The sequence below is a fragment of the Lepidochelys kempii genome, chromosome 2, assembly GCF_965140285.1.
Source record: "Lepidochelys kempii isolate rLepKem1 chromosome 2, rLepKem1.hap1, whole genome shotgun sequence".
NCBI lineage: Eukaryota > Metazoa > Chordata > Testudines > Cheloniidae > Lepidochelys > Lepidochelys kempii.
The window spans coordinates 218560016-218573227 of record NC_136381.1 but is presented as its reverse complement, the minus strand read 5'-3'; the positions used below and the strand labels follow the sequence as shown (position 1 = coordinate 218573227).

The window sequence follows — 13212 nt, the reverse complement described above, 5'->3', positions numbered from 1 at the left end:
CCTTTGGGAATATCTGCTAATAAAATAGGGCAATTTAAACACTTACATTTTTTCTTAATTAAAAAAATGTAGTGTCTGGTCCTCTGACACCTCACCTAAATGGAGATTGTGTCCCTATTTCAAAAGAGTGGGTCTTTTGTTTTGTTTTTAAGAATTCTATTTGAAGAAAAAATAGTATGATATAGAAAGTAATATTTTACTTGTGAAACCAGTATGAGTGAAGTCATAGGTACGTCTTGCTACAATCATACTACCCTGTGCTAAGATTCTGTGACATTTTCCAAGCCAATCAAGGTTGGGCAAGGTCAGTGCTTGATTGGGACAAAAAGTATCTCTGTGTAGATGGTGATTGTTGGCAATTAACATTGAGTGATGGATTTTGTAGGTTTTCAAGTAGAGTTCTTATCAGTGGAAATTCATTTGAAACAAATGTGAATCTGATTTAAAATTTCAGTGTTCTAAAGATGTATGCACTGTTAGAAGTTTAATATTTCAGACATAAATGCGCAAAAGGCTTATTTAGTGTTGGTTTGCCAAGGTCAGTTATCCAGAAAGACAAAGTGTTTTTGAAGATTGTGAAATCTAATGGGAAAACAATAATAACGTAATAGCTCCCTTAACACAGCTTTCTTAGTTGCCCTATGCATTACATAGCACATATGTAGGTGTTTAATGATAAAAAGCAATTTATTTAGTTACCATTATTATCAAGGAAATAATATATTAATATTGACCTACCTCAGTCACATTTCTGGTTAAGTTAATGTTATTCTAAAAGTTATTATCAATTTGAAATCTAGTCAATTTTAAAAAGTTAAATGTAGTTTCTGTGCTACCCTCACCCTTGAGTTCTCTGCCGTTTTTTATGGTTGCCACATTTTTCCTATTTTGTGTACATGTTTTTTCTCTCATGCCTTTTGAAAGACCCACACAAACTGGGGAAACTAAGACCCCAACCTTGCAACACTGTCACACAAAAATAACTTTACACAGCTGAGTAGTCTTGCATGAGATTTGGGACTATGCACCAGGCTAAAATTACCAGAGTGCATAAGTGTCTGCAGGATCAGGACCTAACTGGAGATGGAAAGCAATGAAACTGGCTGTCCGATGTGAAAAATAAATAAACTGTACAAATAGTTTTTTTCCTCTGATCTTTTCATTTATGATAACATTAGATTTTGTTTGTAACAATTGTAGGTGACAAACACTATCCCCGATAATGTCACGGCTAACCTGGTGGCTGAACTTTGTGACTTTGTCCTTACCCATAACTATTTCACATTTGGGGACAATGTATACCTTCAGATCAGCGGCACTGCTATGGGTACCCGCATGGCCCCACAGTATGCCAACATTTTTATGGCTGATTTAGAACAACGCTTCCTCAGCTCTCGTCCCCTAAAGCCCCTACTCTTCTTGCGCTATATTGATGACATCTTCATCATCTGGACCCATGGAAAAGAAGCCCTTGAGGAATTCCACCATGATTTCAACAATTTCCATCCCACCACCAACCTCAGCCTGGTCCAGTCCACACAAGAGATCCACTTCCTGGACACTACAGTGCTAATAAACAATGGTCACATAAACACCACCCTATACCGGAAACCTACTGACCGCTATTCCTACCTGCATGCCTCCAGCTTTCACCCTGACCACACCACACGATCCATCGTCTACAGCCAAGCTCTGCGATACAACCGCATTTGCTCCAACCCCTCAGACAGAGACAAATACCTACAAGATCTCTGTCAAGCTTTCTTACAGCTAAAATACCCACCTGCAGAAGTAAAGAAACAGATTGATAGAGCCAGAAGAGTTCCCAGAAGTTACCTACTACAGGACAGGCCTAACAAAGAAAATAACAGAACGCCACTAGCCGTCACCTTCAGCCCCCAACTAAAACCCCTCCAACGCATTATTAAGGATCTACAACCTATCCTAAAGGATGACCCAACACTCTCACAAATCTTGGGAGACAGGCCAGTCCTTGCCTACAGACAGCCCCGCAACCTGAAGCAAATACTCACCAACAACCACATATCACACAACAGAATCACTAACCCAGGAACTTATCCTTGCAACAAAGCCCGTTGCCAATTGTGCCCACATATCTATTCAGGGGACACCATCACAGGGCCTAATAACATCAGCCACACTATCAGAGGCTCGTTCACCTACACATCCACCAATGTGATATATGCCATCATGTGCCAGCAATGCCCCTCTGCCATGTACATTGGTCAAACTGGACAGTCTCTACGTAAAAGAATAAATGGACACAAATCAGATGTCAAGAATTATAACATTCATAAACCAGTCGGAGAACACTTCAATCTCTCTGGTCACGCAATCACAGACATGAAGGTCGCTATCTTAAAACAAAAAAACTTCAAATCCAGACTCCAGCGAGAAACTGCTGAATTGGAATTCATTTGCAAATTGGATACTATTAATTTAGGCTTAAATAGAGACTGGGAGTGGCTAAGTCATTATGCAAGGTAGCCTATTTCCTCTTGTTTTTTCCTACCCTCCCCCCCCCCCCCAGATGTTCTGGTTTAACTTGGATTTAAACTTGGAGAGTGGTCAGTTTGGATGAGCTATTACCAGCAGGAGAGTGAGTTTGTGTGTGTATGGGGGTGGGGGGGATGTGAGAAAACCTGGATTTGTGCTGGAAATGGCCCACCTTAATTATCATGCACATTGTAGGGAGAATGGTCACTTTGGATGAGCTACTACCAGCAGGATAGTGAGTTTGTGGTTTTTGGGAGGGGGGGGAGGGGGTGAGAGAACCTGGATTTGTGCAGGAAATGGCCCAACTTGATTATCATGCACATTGTGTAAAGAATTGTCACTTTGGATGGGCTATCACCAGCAGGACAGTGAATTTGTGTGGGGGGGTGGAGGGTGAGAAAACCTGGATTTGTGCTGGAAATGCCCCAACCTGATGATCACTTTAGATAAGCTATTACCAGCAGGACAGTGGGGTGGGAGGAGGTATTGTTTCATATTCTCTGTGTATATATAAAGTCTGCTACAGTTTCCACGGTATGCATCCGATGAAGTGAGCTGTAGCTCACGAAAGCTCATGCTCAAATAAATTGGTTAGTCTCTAAGGTGCCACAAGTACTCCTTTTCTTCTGACAGAAGAGATTTTTAAGTGGCCCATATACTTTTAAATTTTTGTTATTTCAAGGCTTGATCCTTTAAACACCTTAACAGTATGCTAGTAAAGTTAGGGTTAGGTGCTTAGTTTTGTAAACTTTGGGGCAGGGATTGTTTTCCGATTGTATATATTTTTGTAAATTTTGGAAACTACTATTGATAAGAAATAATTCCAAATGGCAAGAACACCTCTTACAAAGAAATGTTAACCTGGGTATTTAACTGTATTTTATTTAACTGTTGAATGTTATTTTTAAATATTATATAAAAATGTTTTTGGATTTGTTCTAGTTAGGTTCATAATGTGTTAGAAATATATGAACATTGATTATTAAATCTTTTATTTCAGTTTTATTTTGGTTCATTACATTTGACTTTTTTATACATTCTGTGTTTCGATTATAAGAATTTTATGATAGGAATCTTTGTTTTTCTTGTCTGTGAAGTGCCTAGTACTCTTTCTGATAGATTTTTTTTGTATGAAAATATATACATATTAAAAGATAATTATGTAGGTTGCTAGGTCAAGTGCACAAAATTAGGAAATGCAAGATTTAAGGTTTCCCGTGCAACCTTAATTCTGCCCCATGTGTGTCTATCTTGTATGTTCAATGAAACAAAGGTTCTCTGGGGGAAAAATGGTATGTGATCATGTAATTAAAGACTTTTGTAAAGCATATGCCTAAGGCAGCAGAATTAAGGCTGCATTTCCGAACTTTCCAATATTTGATTTCAGAAATTAAATAACTTTTTAACATAATTCTTTGTATGTTATTTCCCACTATTTTTTGAAAGATTAAAACAAACTATTACGTAGAACTGTCACAGCCCTCCCCAACTGTGCATCACAAGGAGGGACTGAATCTTAAACTTTCAGTATTTCAGCATAGACCTCTGCCACTTGAGCAATAGGACTAACTACATTAGCTAGCTGGCATCAGCAGAAGGCTGTTATATACAGAGGGGTATAAAAGGGTGGGCCATGTCCTGGGTCATGGGGCTCCCAGGTAACAGTTCCTCCTATAATAGCTAAGACTGCAGTCCTATTATTGGTTCTGCTTGGTCACAACCCTGTTTCCTGTTAGAGCCTCCTTGAAATTAATTAATACTCCATGCAGAGATCTGACTATTCAGAGGAGTTTGCAGGATCAGGGCCTAAAGTAGGAAAAGGAAATTGTTAGAGTACTGGAATTGGGGGATTTGATAGCTGCTTTCAACTACCTGAAAGGGGGTTCCAAAGAGGATGGCTCTAGACTGTTCTCAATGGTAGCAGATGACAGAACGAGGAGTAATGGTCTCAAGTTGCAGTGGGGGAGGTTTAGATTGGATATTAGGAAAAACTTTTTCACTAAGAGGGTGGTGAAACACTGGAATGCGTTACCTAGGGAGGTGGTAGAATCTCCTTCCTTAGAGGTTTTTAAGGTCAGGCTTGACAAAGCCCTGGCTGGGATGATTTAACTGGGAATTGGTCCTGCTTTGAGCAGGGGGTTGGACTAGATGACCTTCTGGGGTCCCTTCCAACCCTGATATTCTATGATTCTATGATTCTATAATTGAAATTATTAATGAATTAATTTACAAGCTGTGAATTTTGGGATTTCATAGGAATTCTAAGCAAGGATAATAATTCATTAGTTTTTTCTGTGCTCAACTTTCTCTATGTTCTCTATGTTGACAGATTTTACTGACTTTGCATTAGCTTTTTATTCTGGGAGTATGTGTACATGTATTGGGATCAGAAATTGTTTTTAAGATGGTTTACATATTACTCAAATGTTAAATATTATCTTCATTTTTCAAACAACTGCAGCAGTAATGAAGGGCTCTGTTTATGGAGCTTTTCTTCTTTAGGGAATTGAAATTGAATCTGTCCTGTGATCTGGTTATCCCCTGCTAATGAGCTCCAAAGGGAGAGAAATCTACTCTTTTTCTGTAAGTGAAGGTTACCTCAGCTATATGAACTTGTTGCCATATTGATCTGCACAGTTGGGTTTGATTGCTAATGAGAGATGTGACTTGTAACTAACCCTTTTACTCACTGCTTGTTATTTTGCTAATTCTTCTAGCAGGTTGTCTACATATATTTTTTAAAAAAATAAATAATAAGTAAAATATGAAATGGCATGCAAAGGGTAAAGTCAAAGTGAAACATTTTACTTTGAAAAATGATATAATTCTATGATTTTAACATATAAGAACAAGTTGCAAAATACAATGCAACAAAGTAAAAATAAACTACATTGATATCAATTTCCAGATGGCCCTCTAGAAGTAGAAAATGCAAATTGATAGCAGAAATATGTGTTTACCATATTGCCTACATTTGTGTTTTTAAGTGTCATCATGTGTGTAAAGACTTTCCTACACATGATATGATAGGATCTCACCACCATTTTCTGCAAAGAGAAATCATGTTTCACTCATGTATTAGAATTCTTTGAATATGTCAATTAAGTAATGGATAAAGATGAACTAATTGAAGTTCTTTTAAGCTTTCAAAAAGCGTTTTATCAGGTTCCTCAGAAGAGGCTACTAAAGAAATGAAATAGTAATAGCATGAGAGGTAAATATTGTCGTGGTTTGAAAACTGGCTGAGAGATAGGAAACAGAATAGGAATGAATGATCAATTTTCCTTGTGGCAAAATGTTAACAGTGGCGTGTTTCCATATTTCCTCCAAGTTTCGTACTGGGTTCAGTGTAGTTTAATCTGTTTATAAATAATCTTCAAAGGAGGGTAGACAGCAAGTTAGCAACATGTGTAGATGATACAGTTATTTAGGTTAGTAGAGTCCAGGGAAGACTATGAGGAACTTAACTAAATTAGGTGAATGTGCAACATAGTGGCTAATGAAGTTCAACATTAATAAATGTAAAATAATGCATATATGAGGGAGAAATATTAACTACTCATACGCCTGGCAAGTTTCTAAATTAACTGAAGAACTCTGAAAAGGGACCTTGGCATTACTGTGGACAATTTACTGTTCAGTGTACAGCTGCAGTCAAAAAAAAATAAATGACTAAGAGGAATAAGGAATAAGATGGAAAATAGTACAGAAAATATTAAAATTATAGAGTAATAGAAATGTAGTGCAGGATGCTCAAGACATCATCAAGTCCAGCCCCCTACACTGAGGCAGAGCCAAGTACACCTAGACCAGAGGTTCTCAAACTTTTTTTTTATTGATGGAGCCTTTTTCAAATGCAGTGTTAATCATGGATCCCCAACTGAGAAACTGATTGACAAAAGTATGTGTGTACATCATAGAACATGTACTGTTAGTAATGCTTTAATAAAAAGAGTATAAGAGTGTGACGGGATGGATCACAGAAACCCCCTGGGGGTTGCCAACTGATGTGCCAAGACTACTTCTGCCCCTGCTTTCCTTCCCTGTCAGCTTAGGACTTCAGTGCCCTGCCTGGTTTGAGCCAGACCCACTAGCCTGCTGCAAACCCAGACCCAGGTCTGAACCACGTCCCCTAACAGCTGCAGGCTTAACTGAAAGCAGCTTACAGAAGTGTTCCTGTCTTTAACACTCAGATGCCCAGCTCCCAATGGGGTCCAAATCCTAAATAAATCCGTTTTACCCTGTATAAAGCTTATACAGGGTAAACTCATAAGTTGTTCACCCTCTATAACACTAATAGAGAGACATGCACAGCTGTTTGCCCCCCCAACTATTAATACATACTCTGGGTTAATTCATAAGTAAAAAGTGATCTTTTTAAATACGGAAAGTAGGATTTAAGTGGTTCCAAGTAGTAACAGACAAAACAAAGTGAATTACCAAGCAAAATAAAATAAAACATGCAAGTCTAAGTCTAGTACAGTAGTAAAAACTGAATACAGATGAAATCTCATCCTTAGAGATGTTTCAATACGTTTATTTCACAGACCAGACACCTTTCTAGTCTGGATGCAGTCTTTTCCCCGGTACATTCCTTGTTCCAGCTCAGGTGGTAGCTAGGGAATTCCTCATGATTGCTTGCCTTTGGTCTGTTCCACCCACTTATATATCTTTTGCATAAGGTGGGAATCCTTTGTCCCTCTGGGTTCCCACCCCTCCTTCTCAATGGAAAGACACCAGGTTAAAGATGGATTCCAGTTCAGGTGACATGATCACGTGTCCTGTGAGACCCCAAGCCTTCATTCCTCCCAGCCTGACTCATAGGAAGGCCTGCCTGCAAACAGAGCCATCCACAGTCAATTGTCCTGGTTGATGGGAGCCACCAAGATTCCAAACCACCATTAATGGCCCACACTTTGCATAATTACAATAGAGCCTCAGAGTTACATTTCATATTTCTAGTTTCAGATACAAGAGTGATACATTTATACAAATAGGATGACCACACTCAGTAGATTATAAGCTTTGTAATGATACCTTAGAAGAGACCTTTTGCATGAAGTATATTTTAGTTACATTATATTCACACTCATCAGCATACTTTCATAAAATCATATAGAGTGCAACGTCACAAAGACTACTTACAAATATCATGAGATGGAGAAGCAAGAGATGTGCCTGCTTCTTACTGGAGCGTCTATCTATACTTGGTGTGATGGCTGGCAAGCAAACTTGTAAATCATTCTCCACTTCCAGTTGTGACCTGAAATTTATCTTCATAGCTGTCACGGCAGAGAATGATATGTCACATATATATGTTGTTTGGAAAGGTAGCAGTACTTTCATTGCTTCTATAACTAAAAGTGGGTACACTGCAGTAACAGTTGGCCAAAATTGGCAGGGTCACTGTTCCTGAAACTTAATTTTCAGTGTGTGGTCACAGGATAGTTCGAGCAGTAACTGTTCTGCTTTTCCACTCAAACAGCAAAATGACACAGCAGAAGTTGAGAACGGTTCTAGAATGCAATCATATTCCTCCATGTTTATATTTTAAAGTAAACACTGAAGTACTCTGCCACAGTCAGTTACAGTGTGTTACAATTACCTGTGGGTTTATTGCTCATATTGTTGCCATACCACCACTCCTGTTGCCTGTCATAATAGCAGCACCATCCGTGCAAACAGCAACACATTTCTCCTAATTCAATTCAATTCAATTCAGCTTTCATGAAATCATTCAATAATTTGAATATTTCTTGATCTGTTGTCTGTTCTGGTAACTCCTGACAAAAACAAAAATCTTCCCCCCAGCCAACCATCCCGAACAAAAACTAATAATTGTGCTGCATTAGCAACATCAATTGTCTCATAGGGCTGAATTGCAAACTATTCAGTTGTACGTAGTCTTTCAATTATTTGGCATTTTACATCATCTGAAAGCTCTTCAATTCTCCTACTAACTACGTAATTAGAAAGTGGTATCACCTTAAGTTTCTTCACTGCATCTTCGCTTACCATCATTTTGCACATTTCTATAGCAGCTGGAAGAATCAGTTCTTCTCCAATGGTATGGGATGTTTTACTCTTCGCAATCTGAAGCGATGTTAACAAAAGTGCTTTCAGAGCCTTTTCTGGAACTAGTGTTACGTTTGTCATTTGAATTTTCTATCAATTGCTTTCTTTCTTTCATTGAAAAAAGTCTCTGGATTTATCTTTATACTTCAGGTGCCTTGTTGTAAGGTGTCATTTCAACTTCGCAGGTTTCATTGCTTTGTTTGAAAGGATTTGTAAACATACAATAAATTGCAGTCATCCATCACTAAATTCCATAAAACCAAAATCACTATAACTTTCGTCAAACTTTCTGTTCTTCATTTGTTTCTTACTTCTTGACTCTGCATTGTCCATGGCGTCAGCACAACTAGCAGTACTAGTATGAGGATGTTTTAAAAACATATCCATTTACAATGTAATTTGCTCACACGCTGTAAAAACATATTCCACTTCTACCCACCAATGATGGTATCAGTCATCAAAAAACCAGATGTCGCTTCTGATTTGCTGTAGCAAAGCAGTGAGTTTTTTTACATTGATGCTTATACAATGTGAGTGTTATGGTAGTGTTCATTCACCATGGAATATGTTATATAAACAGAAATAGTAGATTTATCTGTTTTAATCATTAGGCAGTGCAGACATGAGATGAGATTTTGGGTTTTTTTTGTAATATTTTGCAGACCTGTACAGTCTGTAAGTACTCCTGGGGATCTGTAGATCCCAATTTGAGAACAGTTGACCTAGAACATCCCTGACAGGTTTTTGTCCAACCAGTTCTTAGAACTCTCCAATAATGGGACTTCCATCATTTCCATTGGAAGTCTATTGCAGAATTTAACTACTCTTACAGTTAAAAGCTTTTCCTAATATCTAACCTTAATCTCTCTTGCTGCAGATTAAACCCATTTCTTCTTGTCCTACTTTAAATGGTCACAAAGAACAATTGATCACCATCCTCTTCGTAACAGACCTCAAATTATTTGAAGACTGTGATCAGGTTCCTCAGTCTTCTTTTCTGAAGATTAGACATGTCCAGTTTTTTAAAACTTTTTATCATAGGTCAGGTTTTCTAAACCTTTTATTACTTTTGTTGCTCGTTTCTGGACACTCTCCAATTTGTTCACATCCTTCCTAAATCATGGCAGCCAGAATTGGACACAGTATATACAATAATGGTATATCCTTATGTAGAATACTGTGTCCTGGACTGATCACCCACTCTCTAAAAGGATATCTCAGTATTAGAGGGGGTACAGAGAAGGATGACAGATTATAAGGGAAAATTAGGAGCAACTGAAATCTTTTCTCAGTCTGAACTATCTCATTTGTAATCAATGAATGTTTGGTTACTTGGTGACATAGGTGTGACCTCTTGATGCCAACGGCTTGGGGCACAGGGATACATCGGGGTACAGGGATCCCTGGGTTCACCAAAAGAATGCCATGTAAGATCTCTAATAAAAGCCTGTGTCACACTGGTCAATCATAATCATTGTGAGATGTATATATAGAAAATATCTGAAATTATGTATATATACTAAAAATCATGTTCTCTAGGTCTGCAAGTTAAAACAGGTTAAGAGAGAGATACTTCTCTCACTCTGGCTGATTATATGCAAATTGAGTATTGTATCCTTCACAATGAATGCCCATTCACAGTGTGAGCAAAATTCTAATCAATATATTTTGGGTGCTGGAGAAAAAAACAAAAGCAGCAGGAGTTATATTGTTCAGGGCTGAAACTTTTAAGTGAACTTTTGAAACTATATCTAGGGTACTGATGAATCCCCCAGGTGTGCCTTCAATCTGTGAGGATACCTGCCAGCAGGCTTGATTTTATGAGAAGGTGTCTCAACCATGTTGGGGGGGAAAACTGGGGGTAAGCCATCTTGTAGTAGATAGGGGAATGGCTTGTTTGTTAGGTTTAGTCTCTAAGAAGCATGTTATGATTTTGTTTTATATGTTAACTGTTTCCTATATTCTTACTCACTGTCTTTTGAATCCCTGTTCTTTAATCATAAATTTATTCTTGTTTTCATTATCTCTGTAATCTCAGTATTATGTGTTAAAGTGGTGATCCTAAGTTGACTCTTAGAAGCTGATGTGTACTATTACTTTGGGAACAGTGTCTATAAGAGTTCTGTGGAACAGGGGCTGAGCACTCCAAATGTATTCTCAGAGAACTCAGGGTGTTGGTGCGTGTCTATTGCTAACCTGTACAGAGAGGGCAAAGCCTGTGGAGGCCTGGAAGGTGCTGCTTGTATTGCCCGAGGCTGGTAGTTACAGGGAGTTGATCCACAGCAGGCACAGATAAGGCTCCCTCATGCTAAAGGCAAGTGGTGGTGAGGTGCCTCACAACCCTGGGTACCCCAGGAATGATCACAATAGGACTTGTCTACACTTGCGGCAGCATGTAGGGTAGGTACATATAGCTACACGCTGCAGTGAAAGGCAAGCTGCGTCCACACTGTGGTATGCAGCTGCACATGGCTGTCTCCCACTGCCAAAGTCCTTCCCTTCCGCAATGAAAGACTCTGGCAGGAGGGAGGTAGTAGGTAAAGGCTTTAGCAGAAAGCAGCTACTAGAGCCTTTCCCCACTGCTGGAGCCTTTCTCTGCTGCTGGAGTCTTTCACTGCAGAAGAGAAGGACTTTGGCAGTGGGAGACAGGGGACACTACACTGCTAAAAATAACAGTGTAATGTAGGAAGCCCAGCTTGGGCATGTAGAAAGCCGTGTAGGGTTTATTCTTTAATGTTCTGGTGTGTCTGTAGTCTATTCATCTAACTAATGCCTCACTGTCTACACTGCTATCCCTGCGCTAGCTGGATGTGCAGTGTCTGTACTCTACACGCCGCCATAAGTGTAGACCTACTCATAGGACTCACGAAAGCTTATGCTCAAATAAATTTGTTAATCTATAAGGTGCCACAAGTACTCCTTTTCTTTTTTCATAGGACTCAGATATTCTAACCTGCTCTCCTGCAGTGCTGTAATACAGATGCATCAACTAGCTATAAATGGCTAACCAGCAGTGTGTCAAAACATTCTTTTTAACATTTGTGGTATCAAAGGTTGATTATTGGAATGATCTCTGAATTTCCCAGCTTCATTTTCTTTTCTTGTTCTCTAGAATGGTTTTTTGGGGGCGATGAGGGGAAGGGTGTTATTCAGCTTGTGCCAGTTGTTTAGCACATGAAGGTTACAGTTAATACTGTGGTTTAAAAGAGATAAATGTAGTGACTCTCTCAAGGTGGATTTCTGTGTGTGACTTGCTTACTTGATTCGAAACCTTAAAAGTTGTTGCTGTAGAGATCACTGAAACCTCTTACGTTGTATTATAGTATGTTTTTTTCCCCCTTAGCACTGTTAGTATAAAGTAAATTAAATAAATTATATTTTACAGTCAATTGGCAATGCTGGAATAGTTTTCACTTTTGGTGATAACTATTCCATCTGTTGTGTGCTAGTAGCCAATGAAAACATATGGTATTAAATTCACACTGTTTAAATATGTTGCATATTTTCTTTTTATATATTCTGAGTGTTTTAATGTATGATTTGTTTTCAATACTTCGTTTCATAATTTTAAAAAGATATCTGCCTAATCTTTCCATATGTATTTGTGAATACTGCTATATAGTTAATGCTGCAGCTTTACGAACATCTGCCAGATAGTTATTGGCATCACTCTCTCCATGCACTTCTGTCCACATACATCGAAAGCTGTTCAATTTGACAAAAGGTTTTGGGGGTTTGACTAAGTTGTCCTATTTAACATTGAACAGTTTTAATTTCCCCAGAACAGAAACATTTCCTTCACTTAAATATGAATCAGATTTGGAGAGATGCAACTAATAGCAACTTACCTGTTAATTTTTGCCATTTGTTTGTTTAAATGTTAATTCATTCTGAGTAAGCGAAGAGACAATGCACATGCATAGTATTATCAAAAGAATTTTTATTTCCTATTAATTTCAGATCTGTGGTATAAAATTGTAATATCCTTGGAGCATAAAGAAAATATATAATAAAATTGTTTGTATAATATACTCGTACACACAATTAATGGTGTTATATATATTGTTATGTATATAAAAGAAAATCCATAGTTTAGGATGGTTATGGAATGTAAAACCTTATTATTTATTGTCGCACACAAAAAATAGGTATATTTGTATGTTCTGTGTGTATTAGAATAATCAGGTCAAGATTTTCAAAAATAGAGGCCTAAAGTTAGGCTTCTAAATTCATATCCAGGAACCTAAATAAGGTTGTTTTTCTCACTGTTGAGCTTCTAGCAGAATCCCTTGACCCCCACTGAGTGCTCTGCACTTTTGAACATTGGTAAGATGCCTACATATGGTATTTGACCCTAACTTTAGCCCCCTCCTTATTTTTGAACATTGTGTTCCAAGCTTTTATATTCTATAAGCATTTCATTTTTTTCACATTTCTTAATCAGATTATGGAGTGAGAGTGGAAGGTGAGGAAATTATATTAATTAAACAGTGATTCGTATTCATTGATGTCATGATTAAAGTTGGCCACAGTAGCTGTTCTTGTCGTGACACGGCACACCTGTTGTAATCATTTCCACAGCAGATCTGTGCTAGCACAGCACTTTGATCTTTTATATTT

General features: G+C 38.1%; 1 protein-coding gene across 7 annotated transcripts in view; it reads left to right on the top strand.

The window, feature by feature from the left end:
- PHF14 (PHD finger protein 14) overlaps positions 1-13212 on the top strand; it is a 301795-nt gene that overhangs the window by 145380 nt on the left and 143203 nt on the right. The window lies entirely within an intron of this gene.